The following is a 7013-nucleotide window of genomic DNA, read 5'->3' as shown; positions in this document are numbered from 1 at the left end:
AAATCCTGCTGCACACATGGCTTGGGGTGCTTTTGTGAAACTCCTCTGTGCTCTCAGGACGAGACAGAGATGGCCAAGTTCAGCCCTTCCCATTATATCTCTTGAACAGACAACAGGCAACTGAATTTCATGAAGACCTTACAGGCATGGTGGAGGATTAGTCAAGGGTGAGACTGCTTTTAGCAAAGGGGTAAATATCTTTGTGTCAAATTACTTTATGTCAGCATGGATTTGCAAAGGGAAAGTCATGTTTAAACAATCTCCTAACTCTCTCTGATGAAATGACTGGATTGGTAGATGAAGAAAGAGCAGTGCATATTGTCTACCTTGACTTCTGTAAGACTTTTGATACGGTCTCCCAAAAATCCTCATAGCTGTTGTATGGGCTGGATGAGCAGAGGGTGAGATAGATTGAAAACTTGCTGAATGGCTGGGCCCAAGAGTGTGGTGATCAGTGGTATGAAATCTGGTTGAAGACCAGTAATTACTGATGTACCCCAGGGGTCAATATGAGGTTCAGTCCTGTTCAACATCTTCATTAAAGGTCTGCATGATGGGGCAGAGTGTAGCCTCAGCAAGTGCACTGATGACACAAAACTGGGAGGAGTAGTTGGTACACCAGAGGGTTGTGGTGCCATCCAGAACTTGGAGAAATGGGCTTACAGAAACCTTTTGATGTTCAACAAAGGGAAGGGCAAAGTCCTGCACTTGAGGAGGAACAATCCCATGCACCAGTACCTGCTGGGGGCCACCCATCTGGAAAGCAACTTTGCAGAAAAGGCCTTTAAGGTCCTGGTTTACCGTGAGCCACCAATATGCCCTTGCAGCAAAGAGGGGTAATGGTATCCTGGGCTACATTAGAGGGAGTGTTGTCAGCATGACGAGGGAGGTGATCCTTCTCTGCTCAGGTGAGGCCACAACTGAGTACTGTGTCCAGTTCTGAGCTCCCCAGTACAAGAGAGAGATGGAGCTACTGGTGAGAGTCCAGTGAAGGGTTATGAATGTGATGAAGGGACTGGAGCATCTCCTATGAGGAAAGGCTGAGAGAGCTAGGACTGTTCAGACTGGAGAATAGAAGGCTGAGGGGGAATTTTATTAATGTACATAAGTACCAGAAGGGAGGGTGGAAAAGGGGACAGAGCCAGTGAATGGGCACAAACTCAAACACAGGAAGTTCCCTCTGAACATGAGGAAACAATTTTTTGCTCTGAAGGTACCTGAGTACTGGCAGGTCGCCCAGAGACGTTGTGGAGTCTCCAACCGTGCAGATACTCAAAAGCTATCTGGATAAGGTCCTGAGCAAGGGGCTCGAGGCAGCCGTGGCAAAGTAGGGGGTCGGACAAACTGACCTCCAGAGGTGCCTCCCAACCGCAGCCCTTCCGTGAATGGTGAAGTATTTTCAGCACGAAGAAATGCAAAGGCGCTCCTGCTGTTGGCCTCCTTAGTCACAAGCACGACCCTTCTGTGCCCGCACTGGGCTCCTGGAAGGCCTTGGTAGATGGCACCGGTGGGCCACCGTGCTCCGGGTCCAGCTGGGAGGTGATTTGGTGCCAGCTTGATCCCTTCTCCTGTGTTGAATATCGAAATGCTACTCGGATCTGACCGTTGTAGGGGATTAAAGCCGGGACCAGCATCCGTTGGGTGCTCCCCGACGGTCCTTACGAGGCTGGCTTTCTCCCCCGGCCACCTGGCTGCCGTCCAGCTGTCCGATCAGAGAATCGTGTACATCTGCGGCCACAGTCACCTCTGCTCAAAAGAGAGAAGCGCACGGGCCAAAACGCCACGCTTGGCAGCAAGGCATTTCATTCTTTCTCTTTCGTGATTGACCCAACTTAACTCTCACCCTGCAGAGGCCTGCTGTTTTCTCCCTCGCGCTACTGCTGGGTACCGAGACAGAAATGGCCGTGCGCCTCACCAGGCGAGAATCTTAAAAGAAAGCCCAGCACCTTCCTTCCCCAGAGATGGGCAGTACGTGGGTCAGTAGGAAAACGTCTCGCTTTTCACGTGACGCGTGCCTACATTTTGTAGGTCTGGAGCGTGCTAGTAAATGAAGACGGTCGGGTGCTCTTCGGCAGGAGTTTTGCCGTGTTTCCCAGCCAGCGCTGCCGCGCGCGGGTGCTCTTAACCGTCGAGAGCGAGGAGTGCGATTAGCCTAGGATTATTCCTGGAGGGACAGGACCCACGGGGCCCCGGGCATGCAGCTGCCACTGCCACCTTCCTGGCACACGAGCATCCACCAGGGATCTCGCTGAGACATGGGCACCCCCTGGGAACCTCCGTGGGACATGGGCCCCCTGCCGGGATGCGGGGCCCTCCCCCTGGAACGTGGGCACCCCAGGGCACCTCACAGCCACGGATGCCCGTTCTCTCTCACCCCAGCTTTCCCGCTTCTCCTGGAGCACGTGCTCCGCAAGCCCGCATGCAGCAGCCCGACCCCCGCCACTGCCTTTCATGTTCCCGCTTCCCTGGATCCCCTCGGTACCAAAAGGACACGTGCTACAGGAACAGTAAACTTTATTGGTCTGAAGAGTGCCGGAAGGTGGAGAAAGCAGGCTTCTCCCAGCAGGAGTTTTGCCGAGTTTCCCCGATGGCTCTGCTGCACGGGCACGGTCTGGCTGTCCCCTTTGGAGACACGGGGAGGAGCCCTGGCCTTCGGGATGCCGGTGGACCCTGGCAGCACCTTTGGGAGGGCGGAAAAGGGGACCCTCGCCAGGGGTCTTCGTCCGAGAGTTGCCAAATGCCTGTTGGCTGTTGTGCCGGGTGGGCACGGGCAACCCGCCAGGACGTGGCCACCCACTGGCCGTGGCCAGCATGCAGGAACATGGTCATCGGGGCGATAATGGCCTCCAGCTAGCAGGAGAGGTCGGAGTCAGCGGAGGTGCCCTCGGCCCACGAGCCTTCGGCTGGCTGCCACCCTGAAGAGAATTCACTGTTAGCTGGATGAAAACGCTACAGTTGGAATTGTTATCCACCCACTTCCTAACACCTGCCCCTCTTCCTAAAGCCTAAGGAACCCAAGGGGTCATGGGCAGGCACTGGCCACTGCCACCTTACAGGGACATGGGGAGCAAGCACCACACACCTCACCGGGGCATGGGCAGGCACCGGGCACCTCAGTGGGACACAGGCACCCACCGGGAACCTCACAGGGACGTGGGCACCCTGCCCGGACAGGGGGCCCCTACTCCTGGGCTGTGGGCACCCGTGGGGCACCTCACAGCCACAGATGCCTGTTCTCTCCTGCCACAGGTCCCACCCTTCATGGACAGCAGCACCCGCTTGCACCACTGCCTCTTGCGTTGCCAAGCCGCCGGGCGCACGCTCTAGCTGGAGTTGCACGGGGAGCTAGAGAAGGCTCTCCTCTATTTACCTTCTTCTTGTGCCACCTTGCTGGAGTACTGGTGCCGGAGCTCTTTCAGGCGGAGGCGGTGGATGTGCCTCAGGCACCTGACCAGCAAGGCGATTTTGGCCTCCATTAGGCAGAGCAATTGGTAGTTGGAGACGGTGTGCTTTCCCAGGCAGCCCGTCCCCACGGAAGTTGAGGCCGTCTGTCCACTTCCCTGGAAATGAGAGAGACAGGGGCACAATGAAGCAGGTGGGGGCCTGGGGGGCCGAGAAGTGTCCTGCTGGGCTTGGCTTCCTCTGGAAGAACTCCAGCCTCGCAGGACTGCTCCGGGCGGCACGTTGGGCTGAGGAAACCTCTGGCAGGCCCCGTGTTGTGCTGGGGGCTACTGGAGGGTTTCAGCCCCGCGGCTTGGCGGGTCCCTGGGGAAGAGGCAGAGGAGCTCTTGGGGCCTGCTGAGGCTTCCTTGCCCGTGCTGGGTTTTGGGTTTAGACTGCAAGCCTTCTTGGCCAAGGCTGGTGTGGTTCCCTGCTCCCCACAACCCCGTCCCTTCCTGTGTGGCTGATCTCGATTGCTCACCTGTCCCTGGGGTCTCTTCGCATTTCTCCAGCGGCAAAGTGCAATCCAAACCACGTGGAGCAGCCACAGGATTTGCCAGGCCCTGCAAAGCTGCCAGGTCCTGTCCAGCTGGACAAGGTGGTCCCAAAGCTGGCGCGGAGGGCAGTGCAGCTCAGAGGCTACGCTCTCTGTGCCAGCGAGCAGTTGCTTCAGGCCCTCAGGAGCGACGGCCATCCTGAACCTGGTCCAGCCGTGGGGGCTGCGAAGGCCAATGGAGCTGGTCCATTCGGAGGCCATGCTGTCGGCGACAGCGGGCGGTTGCTTCGGGCCCTCAGGAGCGACGTCCATCCTGACCCTGGTCCAGCTGCGGGGGCTGCGAAGGCCAATGGTGCTGGTCCATTCGGAGGCCACGCTCTCAGCGACAACGGCTGGCTGCTTCAGGTCTTCAGGAGGGACTGCTATCCTGACGACGAAGCAGTCGGCGTGGGTGCAAAGCTGAAGGCCACCAGGGAACAGAAGCAACATGCAGAGAGCCGTGGTGAGGGATTGAACTGGACCGAGCCTCATCGTGGTCTCTTCTGAGGAAAAAAATCTCAACGCGCAATCTGGCTTGGGCTGTCAACCCGAGCAGAGTTCAGGCAGTGACCACCAGAACCGAGTGGCCACCCTGCGTGTCTGCGCTTGCAAGGGTTGCTGACGTGACGAGTCACAGGCTGATGCCACGCAAGGCTCTGTGATGCCACAAAGCCTTTCCCTGCCCACCTGGCAGGCGAGGAAGGCTGAGGCAGAGCTGGGGAGGACCTGTGTAGGCCGATTTTGAAGCCTGCTCTGCCCATTGGTGGACACTGAGCCCAGCAGTGGAGCAGGACTGTGTCCCACGTGGTTGGGGCTATGCCCTGAACGTGTCAGTGAGAGGGAGCTGTGCCCAGAGCTCTACCCAAGCTGCGTTCAGCAGCCGGGCAGCCGTGACACGGTTCAGCTCAAAATCCTCTTGGGGGCTAAGTGGCAGCCCGTGTTAAGAGGAAAGCCAAAAATGCACTCACTTTGACAAAAATCCTAACCCTGCCGGAGCAGGGGGTCGGACAAACTGACCTCCAGAGGTGCCTCCCAACCGCAGCCCTTCCGTGAATGGTGAAGTATTTTCAGCACGAAGAAATGCAAAGGCGCTCCTGCTGTTGGCCTCCTTAGTCACAAGCACGACCCTTCTGTGCCCGCACTGGGCTCCTGGAAGGCCTTGGTAGATGGCACCGGTGGGCCACCGTGCTCCGGGTCCAGCTGGGAGGTGATTTGGTGCCAGCTTGATCCCTTCTCCTGTGTTGAATATCGAAATGCTACTCGGATCTGACCGTTGTAGGGGATTAAAGCCGGGACCAGCATCCGTTGGGTGCTCCCCGACGGTCCTTACGAGGCTGGCTTTCTCCCCCGGCCACCTGGCTGCCGTCCAGCTGTCCGATCAGAGAATCGTGTACATCTGCGGCCACAGTCACCTCTGCTCAAAAGAGAGAAGCGCACGGGCCAAAACGCCACGCTTGGCAGCAAGGCATTTCATTCTTTCTCTTTCGTGATTGACCCAACTTAACTCTCACCCTGCAGAGGCCTGCTGTTTTCTCCCTCGCGCTACTGCTGGGTACCGAGACAGAAATGGCCGTGCGCCTCACCAGGCGAGAATCTTAAAAGAAAGCCCAGCACCTTCCTTCCCCAGAGATGGGCAGTACGTGGGTCAGTAGGAAAACGTCTCGCTTTTCACGTGACGCGTGCCTACATTTTGTAGGTCTGGAGCGTGCTAGTAAATGAAGACGGTCGGGTGCTCTTCGGCAGGAGTTTTGCCGTGTTTCCCAGCCAGCGCTGCCGCGCGCGGGTGCTCTTAACCGTCGAGAGCGAGGAGTGCGATTAGCCTAGGATTATTCCTGGAGGGACAGGACCCACGGGGCCCCGGGCATGCAGCTGCCACTGCCACCTTCCTGGCACACGAGCATCCACCAGGGATCTCGCTGAGACATGGGCACCCCCTGGGAACCTCCGTGGGACATGGGCCCCCTGCCGGGATGCGGGGCCCTCCCCCTGGAACGTGGGCACCCCAGGGCACCTCACAGCCACGGATGCCCGTTCTCTCTCACCCCAGCTTTCCCGCTTCTCCTGGAGCACGTGCTCCGCAAGCCCGCATGCAGCAGCCCGACCCCCGCCACTGCCTTTCATGTTCCCGCTTCCCTGGATCCCCTCGGTACCAAAAGGACACGTGCTACAGGAACAGTAAACTTTATTGGTCTGAAGAGTGCCGGAAGGTGGAGAAAGCAGGCTTCTCCCAGCAGGAGTTTTGCCGAGTTTCCCCGATGGCTCTGCTGCACGGGCACGGTCTGGCTGTCCCCTTTGGAGACACGGGGAGGAGCCCTGGCCTTCGGGATGCCGGTGGACCCTGGCAGCACCTTTGGGAGGGCGGAAAAGGGGACCCTCGCCAGGGGTCTTCGTCCGAGAGTTGCCAAATGCCTGTTGGCTGTTGTGCCGGGTGGGCACGGGCAACCCGCCAGGACGTGGCCACCCACTGGCCGTGGCCAGCATGCAGGAACATGGTCATCGGGGCGATAATGGCCTCCAGCTAGCAGGAGAGGTCGGAGTCAGCGGAGGTGCCCTCGGCCCACGAGCCTTCGGCTGGCTGCCACCCTGAAGAGAATTCACTGTTAGCTGGATGAAAACGCTACAGTTGGAATTGTTATCCACCCACTTCCTAACACCTGCCCCTCTTCCTAAAGCCTAAGGAACCCAAGGGGTCATGGGCAGGCACTGGCCACTGCCACCTTACAGGGACATGGGGAGCAAGCACCACACACCTCACCGGGGCATGGGCAGGCACCGGGCACCTCAGTGGGACACAGGCACCCACCGGGAACCTCACAGGGACGTGGGCACCCTGCCCGGACAGGGGGCCCCTACTCCTGGGCTGTGGGCACCCGTGGGGCACCTCACAGCCACAGATGCCTGTTCTCTCCTGCCACAGGTCCCACCCTTCATGGACAGCAGCACCCGCTTGCACCACTGCCTCTTGCGTTGCCAAGCCGCCGGGCGCACGCTCTAGCTGGAGTTGCACGGGGAGCTAGAGAAGGCTCTCCTCTATTTA

The sequence above is a fragment of the Accipiter gentilis genome, chromosome 8 (assembly GCF_929443795.1).
Source record: "Accipiter gentilis chromosome 8, bAccGen1.1, whole genome shotgun sequence".
Taxonomy (NCBI): Eukaryota; Metazoa; Chordata; class Aves; order Accipitriformes; family Accipitridae; genus Astur; species Astur gentilis.
The sequence above is the reverse complement of the archived record's forward strand: the minus strand, read 5'-3'. Positions refer to the sequence as shown.